Genomic DNA, 13,943 nt, shown 5'->3' on the forward strand with positions numbered 1-13,943 from the left:
GTTGTGGTGGTTGTGGTGGATGTTGTGGTTGTGGTGGATGTTGTGGTTATGGTGGTTGTGGTGGATGTGGTGGATGTTGTGGTTGTGGTGGATGTTGTGGTTGTGGTGGATGTTGTGGTTATGGTGGTTGTGGTGGATGTGGTGGATGTTGTGGTTGTGGTGGACGTGGTGGTTGTGGTGGACGTGGTGGTTGTGGTGGATGTGATGGTTGTGGTGGATGTGATGGTTGTGGTGGATGTGGTGGTTGTGATGGTTGTGGTTGATGTGGTGGTTGTGGTGGAGGTAGTGGTAGTGGTGGATGTGATGGTTGTGGTGGATGCAATGGTTGTGGTGGATGCAATGGTTGTGGTGAATGTGATGGTTGTGGTGGCTGTGGTGAATGTGATGGTTGTGGTGGATGTGATGGCTGTGGTGGTTGTGGTAGATGTGATGGCTGTGGTGGTTGTGGTGAATCTGGTGGTTGTGGTGAACCTGGTGGTTGTGGTGGATGGGTGGTTGTGTTGGATGGGTGGTTATGGTGGATGTGATGGCTGTGGTGGATGTGGTGGTTGTGGTGGGTGTGGTGAATGTGGTGGTTGTGGTGGATGTGGTGGATGTGGTGGTTGTGGTGGATGTGGTGGTTGTGGTGGATGCGATGGTTGTGGTGGATGTGATGGTTGTGGTGGTTGTGGTGGATTTCGTGGTTGTGGTGGATGTGATGGATGTGGTGGTTGTGGTGAATGTGGTGGATGTGTGGTTGTGGTAGATTGATGATTGTGGTGGATGTGATGGCTGTGGTGGATGTGGTGGTTGTGGTAGATGTGATGGCTGTGGTGGTTGTGGTGAATCTGGTGGTTGTGGTGAACCTGGTGGTTGTGGTGGATGTGAGGTTGTGGTGGATGGGTGGTTGTGTTGGATGGGTGGTTATGGTGGATGTGATGGCTGTGGTGGATGTGGTGGTTGTGGTGGGTGTGGTGAATGTGGTGGTTGTGGTGGATGTGGTGGTTGTGGTGGATGAGATGGTTGTGATGGATGGGATGGTTGTGGTGGATGTGATGGTTGTGGTGGTTGTGGTGGATTTCGTGGTTGTGGTGGATGTGATGGATGTGGTGGTTGTGGTGAATGTGGTGGATGTGTGGTTGTGGTAGATTGATGATTGTGGTGGATGTGATGGCTGTGGTGGATGTGGTGGTTGTGGTGGGTGTGGTGGATGTGATGGTTGTGGTGGATGTGGTGGTTGTGGTGGATGCGATGGTTGTGATGGATGTGGTGGTTGTGGTGGATGCGATGGTTGTGGTGGATGTGGTGGTTGTGGTGGATGCGATGGTTGTGGTGGATGTGGTGGTTGTGGTGGATGTGATGACTGTGGTGGATGTTGTGGTTGTGGTGGATGTGATGGATGTGATGGTTGTGGTGAATGTGGTGAATGTGGTGGTTGTGGTGGATGCGATGGTTGTGGTGGTTGTGGTGGATGTGATGGCTGTGGTGGTTGTGGTGGATGTGGTGGTTGTGGTGGATGTGGTGGATGTAGTGGATGTAGTGGATGTGGTGGCTGTGGTGGATGTGGTGGTTGTGATGGATGTGATGGTTGTGGTGAATGTGGTGATTATGGTGGGTGTAATGGTTCTGGTGGTTGGTGGTGGTGTGGATGTGATGGTGTTGATGGTGGTGACGGGAGAGTGTGGTTCCTGTATTACTCTTTGCCTGTGATATTTTTTTTTTCCGCCTTTCTTGCTCTATGGCTGTCATATCTCAGATTTGCTTTGTGAATAATTTGTTTTCATGGATATGGTGGTCTTTCTAAAGGTGTTGATTGCTATTGTTTTTAGAGTGAAATTTTGATTTTTTGATGTTTGGGTATTATTGTGATTGTTGTTCTACTAATTATTGTCGTTAATGTTCGATAATGGTTCCTAGTTTGTGTTTTGTCTGTGACTGGCAGCTGCGGCTATTGCTGTCATGAATTCATGTGATGAGAATTGTTGATGTGTGTGTGTGTGTGTGTGTGTGTGTGTGTGTGTGTGTGTGTTAAATTCTTTACTATATATATTTTCACCTATTACATTATATGCTATATATTTTCTTTTCACATTAGAACATTTTAATTAGCTTAGGACAGACGGTCAGGATTGAAGGAGTTACCACACTAAAACTTTCATTATTTTTTATTATAACATTTTGTACCTTACAGTCATAAGAGAACAATACTGTTCCAGAAATCCCCAAATCCTACACGTGCTACAGGCTCCAACATATCTGCACACAGTTAGCAATACGTAACTTCTTAGTATACTTCGTTCATAGTTACGCTTTACATTCAGCTAGTCCGGATGTTGAATTTTTTTATAGCCTAGGAAGTTTATGGGATACTTCCTTATGAGGAAAGGGGTTAATAAATGCTATACTCTAACTCCTCCAGCGGGGCGCGGTAACGCTGGTGGTAGCGCGCTGGACTTGTAATCCGGGGGATTGCAAGTTCCAGGCCTCGCCAGGGCTGCCGTGCCGGGAGGTGTAGCTCCCTCCTGTAACCCTAGCGGGAGCTACATAGTCCAATACAGGGCTTAGCTCGGGGAACTCCATTTCTCCCATTTCTAACTCCTCGGGGTAATTGATAATAAAAACTCTCGCCAAATGTGCATGCTAATAGAAATCGAGTGTATGATTAGGGGTGGGAGCCCCCATTATCTGTATTGATGTTCGTGGTCTTTTTTTTTTTTTTTTTTTGCCTATTCAGTATATGGGCTTTGCCCTTAGAATTCATGACGAATCTCAAACTCTTGAAATTGATGTCATACTCATGGATCTTGCAGAAGTGTCAAGAGACCTTGCTTGTCGGGGACACATTATTTCTTAATGCTGCAGCCAGTATTTTGAGTGTTTATTCAACTTTTCTTTAGTATGTGTAATCCCTACCTACAGTACTGTACTTTTATTTTGTCCCTGTTGTGAACTTGTTTCCTCACAATCAACATTTTTTGAAGTAGCAACAAGTTCAATTGGCGCTTCATACTGTCAGATGGGGTTTAGGAGGTATTAGCTGGTTCTATTAGTTTGACTATAAACATTACTAATTGGTTCCTGAAAGATTTAATTGCTACTTCATTTTCCCACTCCTCCCACCTGTTTGTAGTCATCATTTTAAGCTTTTTGCCTTTTATTGTATTTGGATTCCATTACCACCTATTAACCTGATTTTGCCAGTTTCAAGTACAGTATACCGTAAGAACTGAACAGGAAAAAAGGTGATGGACTGGAACAAATCCCTGACATAATAAAGACTGACATATTGCAGAGAGTAATAAAACATAATGAAAAATATCTATTGGGACACATAATAAGGTTACGAAAGAAATGTATACAGTTTTATGAAGATTTATTTATAGTCTATTGATGATACCACAAAGTACTTTTCCTTTGGCTATAGTTCTCATGTGCTCACCAGGAGATCAAGGATGGGCTTTCATGTCGTATAGTCATGTAAAGTACTGCATTAACCCTAAGGTACACTATTTTTGATGCCTCACTTTCATGGTACAGTGGGTTGAGGTGCTCCAATTCGGATGACCCATAAAGTTCTAATGCCAATTGATGATTGGCATACTGCTCATGTAATCCTACTAAGGGATGAATAGCTGATGTCCTGATGTCTGTAGTGAGTGACCTGAACATGGGCACCTACACTCCTGAAGGGGTAATAACTGTGCTGAATTGGATGATGGATAGATGGATGGATAGATGGATTGATGAGGGCATAAGTTCAACCCCCTCCACTATGGCAATGTCTTTTCTATTATACACTTGTTATCCAGATGATTTTACTCAGCCTAGGGTACATTTTCGAGACTCTTGGGCCTGTTTTCTCAGCGGGTAAAGAAACTCTCTAGTACCTTTTCCTTTGTGATTTACTTTTGGATATGACTGGTTAATGTCCTCTCATTATGTTATTCATGCAAAGGAATGTGGTGATGTCTGAAGGATTTATATAACACAGAATAGAATATTGATGTATAATAAGCAAAATAAACTACTTAAGAAAAGATGTTAGGGGGCTTTCTAAACTGATGACAATATGGGCCTAGGAGCTATACAGTATCTAATCTTTTTAATACTGTACTGTACCTCCATTACTAAGGAAGGCATTCTCATAAGCAAAATAAACCTCTCTGCCCTGACTATACAGTAAATTATTATCCCCAGACTACTTTGTTCATATTTTGGAGGAAGCCTTTTACACTGTAGGAATTAAATACAGCACCAGCCTTCTATAACCCCTAGATCCTACACTCCTCATGGGACAACATTGGATTGGATGACAGATGGATGGATTGACTCCTAGAATCCATGTGATGCAATTTTTAGAAGTACTGTTTTGTTACATAAAGATTTAAATTCAACTTTAAAGTCTCCATCATGAAGTGCTTTGCAAATGTGAGGTGTCTAACCTCTCTAGTTGGCAGTCTATCATTAAGCTGAATAAAATTGTCAAGGCAGCAAGAATAAACTAAAGAAGGATGTCACCTGGTTTCTTGGGGCTCTCTTAGGTTGGGATGCAGGGTAGTAACAGAGAATACAATATAAAGTACACTGCTCTTCACCATTAGTGGCTCTCCTACACTCTTTTTACTCTATTTTGGCCTAAAACTGCCATTTCTTTTTCCTGAATGCTTACTTGTATCAACAGATGAACCCTACATTATGATGCCTAACTGAGGGGATTACTGTACAAGACTATTAATATCTCATATGCAAAGAATCAAGCTGTAAAAGAATCGGTATTAGACAGTCTCTTAAGCTGACAAGAAAAATAGCTTACGTGCTAGTTTCCTTCCAGGATGGTGGGTAACAAATGATTTGATAATAATGGTGGTGATGGAACTGATTTGGTAATGTGGTGGTGATGGCCATTACTTGGTAATAATGGTGGTGATGGTGCTGATTTAGGTAATTATGGTGGTGGTGATGGCAGTGATGGTGATACCGGTGATGAGGGTGATGATGGGTAAGAAGATGATGGTGATGAGCATGTTTGCATGTGGCAGAATGGTGGCAAGAAACATTGTTGTGATGAGTTCCCACCTTGCCCACCACTGTCTGCTTCCCTTCCTGGTCTTTCACCTGCAGGAAACAGAAGAGAAAAGGAGGAAAAAAGTTACTTAACTATTCAAAAGATATCAACAACTTAATTTCTGACAACAGATGGCCTAGCTACCATCAACCCTGTCAAGTACATGAGAGTGAAATGTGGCTACAACCTTGGTAACTTGCCACACAATCATCACTCTTCAGCATGCGAGCATTCAATCACAAAAGTACAACCACCTTCACGTGACCTTTCTTCTGACTGACTGTTCATCTTCCAAAGTCCAAGCTGATACTCTCACATTATTACAAATCTTATTACACATCTCAAATTTCTTTTTTCCTAGCAGCTTCCAGCATGTGTTGAGAAATAATAAGCTCCATCCAATGTAAGCAGAGTTAAACTATCTGGAGACTGCAAGAATAAGTGAAAAAAGGCATGTCATTTTAGTGAAGGGACTGACACCTTTAGCAATATCAAATAATAGGGCATTAGGGCTGCTCAAAAGAATACTCAAGTTGTCCTGACCATGACAGGATTAATAGTGCTGTATTAATATTTTCAGGTCTGTATGACTCCCTCTTAGTGAAATGAAACTGCCTAGCATTTGCTGGGGTATACCATAATGGATTAACACCCACTCTCTCCTCTTGGATGTAGCTGGTATTAGCTGGAACAGAAATACGAGTATCTGGTACTAAAATTGTTCCTGACTGAGAGGCGCATTTATGGTACCAATAATAACACTCCCACACTTGTACGACTCATTCATTCATTCATTCATTGCCAGATGCCATGTATCCCAAATGGGGTGGTCAAGAGGCTTAGAGTTAACTATTTTGCAGGAAGGGGCACTAATCTTCCACCAACTCCACTTGACACGTAGGGACCCCTTGCCAGCAGCATCTCGTGTTCCCAGGCGGTCACCACCATCCAGAAAGTACTAACCAGACCCAACGTTGCTTAACTTCGCTGATTGGACGGGAAGTGGTGTACTCAATGTGGTGTCGACTCCCACTCACCTAAATAAAACTGTATGGCAATACCTGGAAATAGATAGAGAAGTGGGTTAACATCTTCAGTGTTGTTAACACTCTCGGACTCATATGACTCTCCCTCAGCTAAATGAAACTGTATGTCATCAGCTGGAGTAGCCTGTAAAGAGGTTTAATCTCACCTTCAATAAAAAACCTCTCAGATTCATATGACTCACACTCAGCAGAACAAAAAATGTCTGGAATTAGCTGGAGTACACCACAAGAGGGTAAAGGTAAAGTTCACCTTCACTCTTTCTCCATCTCTCACTCAAGCTTAGTGATGTCTGTTAATGGTACCTAAGTAATTACACTAAAATTTTTATTACTCACTTTCGGCTGACTAAAACTGCATGTCAGTTGCTAGAATGGAACAAGAGATGATTTATCTCACCTTCACTCATTTATATCTTTCTCTCGTTCAAGCTTAGCGATCTCAGCCTCCAGGAGAACACACGCCTGCTCAATCTCATAGTTGCGTGAGACAAGGGACACCCAGCTGCTCTCCAGATGACGCAGCTCCTCACCGGCCTTAGTCTGCATGCTCTTTACGAGACCAGTTTAACTCCTGTATCTCCTTCCTGGGGGTGGGGAAAAAAAAAAAAAAAAGCATGCGAAAAGTGAAGGGACATGGAACAGGTAAAATGGATTGAAGAGAGGAGAAAGAAGGGTACATGTAAATAAAATGTGGAGGGATAACGATATGCTAAGTGGGTGGAAGGGGAGAATGAGAAGTGTGAGAAAAGTGTGAGTAAAATGTGGAGGGATTAAGAAACAGTAAATGAAAAAGAAAGAAGGAAGGGTGAAAAAGAGATGTGAGAAAGATGTTCAGGGATAAGGAAAAAGTAAATGAGAAGGGAAGAAGGAAGGGTGAAAAAAGTGCAACATTTAGAATGATGAGAATAGAGGTAAAAGGAAAGAGGAGAGAGGGAAGGGTGACAAAGTGAGAGTAAAATGTGGAGGGATATGGAGAGGGTAAATGGAAAGGGAGGGGATGAAAGAAATGAAAGGAAATAAAGGATGCAAAGGGAATGGATTAGTGCTTTTACTCTTATATATGTGACCAATTCTGCTCCTTTATCTCCTAACTCAGCACCACAGACATAAACATTAACACTTTTGCACCTCATATTACCCATAAAAATAATTTTCCCCACAAGCTTGTATAAAAGGCATCGAAATAATAAAATATGCCTAACAGTACAAGGGTCTCACACTCATTCACTCAACATTCAGGCTCCCTGGAATTCTGACTCCTCACAGACACATAAAACATCATTTATACACTTCATTAGTACTGTGCCTATAAAATGATTTCCTCCCTCAAGCCTCTATAAAAGATACATCTATCAATCTGTATCTATTCATTTATTGCCAGATGCCTTAATCCAGTAAAAGGTGGCCACAAATAAATTCCCCTCCATGTTGCTCTGTCCTCTGTCATTTGGCTGCCTTCACTCCAACTCACACCCCTCCTCTCATACAGCTTTCCAATCCATCCCTCCATCTCATCCCTTGCTCTCTTCCTTCTCCTATTCCCCTCCACCACACTCACAAACACTTGCTCATACGGTATATACTTTACTATAATAATGCCAGGTCAATGGATATGAGGCCCGCATAACTCACTTCAGGTCCTGCAATGTGGCCTGTGAGCGAGATAACATGTTCTGAAGGGTGGTGTTGTGGGATTTCAGCTCTCGGAACCATACTCATTCATCCAAGCTCCAGGTTGGTGATCCTCTGCAGGTAGGCCAATTAAGTACAAACATCTGTTAATATCAGCATCATCATAATACTCTTACATTATCATCAATGCCAGCTAACAAACACATCATAAATATCATCAACATCAACAGCATCATCATAGGCATTATCATCACTCTCTGTCCCTTTTCAGCATCATCATCATCATCACCGATCATGCAACTTCCAGTCCTCAATGCCATACTCATTCATCATCATCATCATCTTGGAATTTTTAATCATCACCATGGTATTTTTAATCATCATCATCATCATCATCATCATCACTTTCTCACCTAAATATGGAATAAGGTTCAGTCCAGAAACAAAAACAGCAGAAATACTAGCAGAAGAGTTTTCCAAGCAAAATTCTCTACTTAGCTTTTCTGACTCTAAACTCAGAATACCAGTAGAATCTTGCACTATACACAAACTTTTTTTTTTTTTTTTTTCCCCTTACACAACTAGGTGTATGACAAACATTTGCATAGTAGTTATGACATGATTTTCACACTAAAAACATGGGTACAGGCTACCTGGAAATGGATGCTATCATGTGGTGACACTGATATAACCAGGAGGCTCCACTGTCCCGAACGGTACTGTATACACTGACATTTAACCCACTCTGCAATCAGATGACATACTTTTTATTCCCAATCTTGCTTACTTCCATGCAATTTTTATCCAAGTTTTTGCAAAACCTCTTGTTGTAAATGGATTAATGATGCTTATATCTAACCTCTCCAGCTGACCACAGGTGAATGAAATACTGTATATGGTGAGTCAGGAGTCCGGGAACAATGGACAAGGCACATCATGGGATATCCTGAATGTGATATTCATCCTGCTCAATGCTGCATGAATAAAGGACAAAAGAGTGTAGGCTGGTATCAATCTGCCTTTCTTATTCTGACCATGCCATCATGTGTCACCATATGGCTGCAAGAGAGAGAGAAACATTATACTTGTAATTTCCCCAATATTTCCAAACTCGAACCTCTGTACTATGAAGCCTGTGTCTGTCTACCACAAAAGTATGTCAATACACCTAATTAGTAGCCTGGTATTCCTAATGAAGGCATAGGGCTGCTTCGCATAAAGAAGACATACCTTATCTACACTAAGCCCTTTTCTTTCGTGGTACAGTACAGTACAGCACAGTACAGAACTCACCTTTGCCAGATCTGTTTTTTTGCAGGTGAGTAAACCATCACAAAATACACACAAGTTTAAAGGCATATTTTGGGATAATTTAATAAAATCTGTTGTTAAATCAACTCAAAATACATTTTGAGAAAGAATACATTTTAATGTCTGGTGATGCTCTGATCTGGACTGCAAAATGTTTTTAAGTCATTACATATATAAAAAAAAGTTGAGGACACTACCTCTTCTACATTATTTTTCATTAAGCCGTACTTTTGTGGAAATTCATCTTTCACAGATGTCAATAAGTGACACTACTATCGTGTAAATATACCCTGTAAGAGTCTTACTTCGTACCGAATCCACAAAAGTAAGTTATACATCACCCACCTAGTAGCCTGGTGTTCTAACTGTGCCATAGAGTTATGTCAACATATTCCACTCGCCCCAGAGCAGCCACATCTGTCATCTTGCCTGGGGGTGGTGGTGGAAGCTCATGCAACGCTTCATGCTCAGTGTGTCCCATTGGCTGTCTGGCATGCCACACGCTCATACTCACACCGCATCACTTCTGTCTAGAGGTGATTCAGTGTTAGTAAGTCATCCAACTGGATCACTTTTGTGTCTGTTGGATAATTCAGTGTAAAACATTCACACTGCATCACTTCCATCTATGACTGCTCTTATGAAGCACAGTAGCGATAGTTGCAACCCTAGGCTCAAATGACAAGTGAACTCAGTGGACTGCCAGTGTACAAATGCCTTCCTTCCTGCAGCCCACTATCCTCCTTTTAGGGGACAGAGGGAGACATGGGACATTTGTACAGCAGGCAATGGACTCCAATGGAGCAGCTGTTACTGTATATTGGTGCCACCACATGGAAGGTGTCACTCTCAGCACCCATAAGTCCTTGTTATTAACTTCTTGTGACCAGGGATATGCAGTATTCATTTTTTCTTAGTTCTTGCTATCTCACTGATGATTTTACTCATCTTAGGGGAGATTTTTCAAACTGGAGTGGATTGGTTATGACCTTAGTAAGTCATCTGAATATGAGAGGCCTTTCCCTTAGCTGAATCAAATTATCTGGTAGCAGCAATAAATAAACTCAAAAAATGATGTCATCAGTGGAAATAAATGAAAGATACAACCTTTAACTGCATGAACTCCTCCAGACTGAATAAAATAATCTCGTATTAGCCTCAATAAACCTCCTTGTTGCATCAATAGCAGAGGAAAAGAATACCTAATGATAATATTTGAACTGATGCTTCTGATTGCTGCAGCGATGTTGAATGGAAATCCATCCTAAAGTGGGAAAATGAGGTCAGCATGATGATGGTGATGATAAATGAAGATGGTGTTGGACTGAATAAAACCCCTAAGTGAATAAATCATACAAAAGACTTGAGAAGCTTAATTTTTAACTTTTTAGTGTATTCTTGCTTGACCTGACAATTCAATTCAGCATGGTGGACTTATGAAGCCTAAAGCATATACAGTATACAGTAGTCTTCTTCTTAACAGCTTTGCTACCTAAGGGGTATTCTTCTCTTACCTCCATAAAAGCAACTGGAGATCGGGAGAAGAAACTACAAGATGTCAGCAGAGTGAAGGGGCGATGTCCTTGGTGGTTTATTTTGTGGCTCCCAGATGATTTTTATTCAACTTTAGGGAGGCATTTGGAACTATATGGGTTGGATACAGCCTCTTCATTAACCCCTCCACTTACTAACAGAGATCTTCTGACATGAATAAAATAATCTAGATATAGTTACCGAATAAAACAGATAAAAACACTGAACTGTTGCTGTTGTGGCCCCTGGATGCAAACCCAACTGGACTGATGAAACTAGTCACTCTAACCTTGAGGCCCACCCTAGGATCTTCTGATGAGGTTATGATGGACTGTTTGTGTTGTGAGAGTGAGATGTTTAAGTAAATATGCTGTAATGAGAGGGGCTGCATTCTGATGAGGGCAGCACTGTCTGGGGGTTGTATCTTGTGTCACTGGATATGTTGTTGTTATTGTTGTAACCCCATGCACATCTAAACATAACCAAATGGACTGCAAGGCTGATGTTTGCCCTTCTTGTGCAGTCCACCATCTGACAAGAATATGACAATTTTTTTGGGTATACAGTATATAAAAAAGTGGTCCCACAAAGATTATATTTACCTCAAAAGCAGCGAGGTTGAGCGGCGTGTAAATGTTCGAGGTAGTTCTTGGTAGGTCGGTAACGCTTTTTCTCATCTTCGACCATCGCTTCAGGGCCTGTATGAGTGTGGGAGGATTGTGAAATTATTATAGTGATAATTGGTTGCAACACCTGGCTCACTCTGAATGTGAACCCCTGTGGACTGCAGACCAAAGTTACCCTTCTTCAGCAGTCCACAATCCTCCTTTTGGGGGATACAGGAGGGGACAGGGATGTTTGTGCGACCAGACAACTCCACCATCCATCAGTATCTGGGTGGCACCACATGAAGGGCATCTCTTTCTAGCACCAAAATTATTCCTTATAATACTTATGATTTGTGACACATGTCCTATCTACCGGGTATCTATGTTCGCTTGTCTCTACTCTCTACCATCAGCATAGCCTGCAGTATGTCTAGAGTGAGATTATTGGGACAATTCTGACTCAAGACACAGATGGAAAGGTAGGCTACATGACCTCTGTAATGTTTAGGTACCCCATTTGTCTCCCCCCCAGATGTTACCTGGAGTGTATTCCTCATTATACTCCACCAACCCAAAAATGGGTGAATGGACACCCAGGTCATGTGGTGCCAGCTACCCTAGACCACAAATCAAAGCCTGACACTATCAGGCCAGCAGCTTCATAGCTAGAAATGCTAATCACTCAGCTACCACAGCAGTATTCCATTAGTTCAAGGAAATACTTCAATATGAATAACTGTTATCAAAATAATCTTGATGAAATGTTCATATACAGGTATTCCCCAACACAACGTTTAACTTTTTGTTTTTGTTTTTATGGGAAGTACCATTTATCTTTGCCTCTCACCACACCATTGTACATGGGCTATGATGCTGAATATGTCCCATTTTATTATTCAGTACTAAAATGTGTAGTTCTGTTCCATAACGTGTGTGTGTGTGTGTGTGTACCGGGTATATATATATATATATATATATATATATATATATATTTTACTTTCAAGGATGGTCTTTCATGCTAGCAAAGCTATATCAGCCAGTGACACTGCCTAATTCCTGAACTCATTTTTAGTCTATGATACATATTTTATGGCTAATTTTTATCCCTGTATATCCAGAAAAAAAAATGGGAGAAATGGAGTTCCCCCGAGCTAAGCCCTGTATTGGACTATATAGCCCCGCTAGGGTTACAGGAGGGAGCTACCCCTCCTGGCACGGCAGCCCGGGCGAGGCTCGAACTTGCAATCCCCCGATCACAAGTCCAGCGTATATCTCACTTTCTACTAACTTTCATTCTCTATAAAGTATGCCCATAAATGGAAATAAATTTCCATCAAAATACAGCATTACCATAGACAGTAGCCTTGGGGATCCGTTTTGGTTCAAGCAGAATGATGTGCTGTATCCAATTACATTTGTTTTTTCTATATGCAAGGAAAATGGAACCAAAGACTAGAAGCCCACAAATTGTTCCCTCCAAGGAAAAAAAAAAAAAAGATAACTGAGAACAAAATTCAAGATCTGATCCCTGGGTTACGTTACACTGGGTTTAGGCATCAAACTAACCTGACCTATATTAAACCAAACAACCTAGACAATGCGACTGGCTAATATTGTACGGGTAGCTTGAACTGCTCTGCCAACTGTTAATAGACTAGTAAAACGCCCTCTCACATAACGGTTTCAACAAATATTTCACTGATGTTAATATTCAATTACGAGGGAAGGGTTCTAGGTAAAGTGATGTAGAATAATGCAGTGTATTGACTCCATGTGTCCAAATATATATCAAGAATCTATGGAGATATGAAAGGAAACTAAACCAATCTACCTAACTGCTACGACTCACTTATGAAATGATAAACCTTTACTACATTGTTACAACTGTCTACTTTATGATCAAAAGACATCTGGGGCTTGTGGTTCATCCTCATTTCCCATCCATTATGAATAAACTACTACTGTATGAAGTACCATATACAATAAAATCGCAAGATCAATTAAAGTAAGCTAAGACTGTCTGACCATTTTAACAACTTATTCCTGAACATATGTAGAATCAGTTCTTGGTCCAAAAGAGGTTAAGCCATGAGTATAGTACTTTAAATAATACGGAACTGATATAAAGGATGTTTGTGGGACGAGGTTTGTCTTACCGCTTCTCTCACTCCTGGTTCATCGTAGCCAGTGTCGATGTACGGCAGAGCATCAACAATAACGTCTTGACTCATTCTTTCACGCTACAGGAAAAGCGGCGTCCTAAAAGGCAATTATCCTTGGTAACTTGAAAGGTATGCGACTGTAAAACGAATCTCTCATAGAAACTTGCACTACCTTGACTCTTCTTCTTCTTCTCTGTTTGCGTTCATTGCGTTGTTGCTTACTGTACGCAATTACTAAGAAAAAAAAAAACATGAAGGTTTTCACCTGGAATTTCTGGAACTAATAAAATGAGTATCCTTAGCCCTTTCAAATCAAGGATGTCTTCATCCGATTTATTCAACTAACATCCTTTATTCAGCTCACAAGAGTAGTTGGTGAATGAAAGGGTTAACTCAAACCCATCAGTTCGAATAAAAAGTCTGCTTTTAACTGAATGAAATCGTCTGGAAATAATAATAATAATAATAAGCACCACCGTGATTCTTGTAGGGTCCTCTGAAGTGTGAACCCGATGGACTGCAGCTTGCCATCTTCCTGCAGTCCATCATCCTCCTTCTGGGAGACAGGGAAGTAGTTGAGGGACGTCTGTATAACCAAATAGCTGAG

At 41.2% G+C, this 13,943-nt stretch overlaps 1 pseudogene; it reads right to left on the reverse strand.

Annotated features, from left to right (window-relative positions):
- Positions 1 to 6,489: 6,489 nt before the first annotated feature.
- LOC145390312 (pre-mRNA-splicing factor SPF27-like) lies at positions 6,490 to 13,424 on the reverse strand (annotated as a pseudogene).
- Positions 13,425 to 13,943: the final 519 nt, after the last annotated feature.

Source organism: Coenobita brevimanus, unplaced genomic scaffold (assembly GCF_032717465.1).
Source record: "Coenobita brevimanus isolate Jiangsu-jjx unplaced genomic scaffold, ASM3271746v2 jjx.HiC_scaffold_486, whole genome shotgun sequence".
Taxonomy (NCBI): domain Eukaryota; kingdom Metazoa; phylum Arthropoda; class Malacostraca; order Decapoda; family Coenobitidae; genus Coenobita; species Coenobita brevimanus.